This window comes from Tupaia chinensis, unplaced genomic scaffold (genome assembly GCF_000334495.1).
Source record: "Tupaia chinensis unplaced genomic scaffold, TupChi_1.0 Scaffold000604_1, whole genome shotgun sequence".
NCBI lineage: Eukaryota > Metazoa > Chordata > Mammalia > Scandentia > Tupaiidae > Tupaia > Tupaia belangeri.
This window is the reverse complement of record NW_006160122.1, coordinates 3,131,735-3,132,654: the sequence shown is the minus strand read 5'-3', so window position 1 is coordinate 3,132,654 and position 920 is coordinate 3,131,735. Positions and strand designations below refer to the sequence as shown.

The 920-nt window shown below is 60.2% G+C and overlaps 1 protein-coding gene across 7 annotated transcripts in view; it reads right to left on the bottom strand.

Annotated features, from left to right (window-relative positions):
• Positions 1-920, bottom strand: part of MACF1 (microtubule actin crosslinking factor 1) — a 278,797-nt gene that overhangs the window by 79,415 nt on the left and 198,462 nt on the right. The window lies entirely within an intron of this gene.

Sequence of the window (920 nt, the reverse complement as noted above, 5' to 3'; positions counted from 1 at the left end):
CACCGCGCCCCCGGCCGCAGGGAGCGGGCCCGCCCCCGAGAGGGCGCGAGGAGAGCGGCCCAGCGCGAGTCGCCGCGCCGCGCCGCGCAAATCCCCTGACAAAGGAAAGCCCCGCCCTCTCCCGGGCCCGGCCTCCCGCCCCCGCCGGGTTACAGCCCGCCCGGCTCAGCCCAGCCCAAGGGCGAACGGACCCCGTTGGGGCGCCCCGGCTCCCCGCCAGCCAGCCGGTTCTGGCAGGGGCCACTCGGGGCCCCATCTGCCAGCAGGGTCGCTCCAGCTGGATGGACCGCCTGCATCGACCTTGGCTCCAACTCCGCCGCCAACGGCTCTCCCTAGTCCCTCCAATGTCACCTTTAGCGCAGACCGAAGACCCCTTTGCCAGACCGAAGACACTCACTGTAGCCTTAAACCCGGGGCTTTCCTGGTGTCTCAAGGGATTCAGTCACGCCCAGAGACTAAGTTACTGGATAAACTCCAGGCAGACTCTACCTTCGCTTTCCCCTTCTCAAGCGTATCGGGTCCGGGGCCATCGTCCCACCAGATTTCTCTGTCACAGACCTGAGAGAGGTCAATGATGGAGGAAAAGGGGTGGAGGAGATGCCTAGACACCTGGGCTCCTTCACTGCTGCGCACATTCGAGGAAATCGGAGCCTCCTTGGGGCCAGATGAAAAGCATGGGTCTATATTTCAAGTCTTAAAACAGAAAATACTAGAGAACAGTGACCCTCAATAGGGTCCACAGCCTTTTTGCGTCTCTTACAGTCACCTGGCGACTTAAACAAAGAGCGCACAAAGGGCAACCCAGGAAACCGTCCACCCAGGCAGCTCCAACTCTGAAGGGTGTAGTTCCCTGCTCTCTTTGGGGCTGATAGTCATTTTCTGATTTTATGAAGGAAAAAAAAGTCGTCTGAAATTTCTGA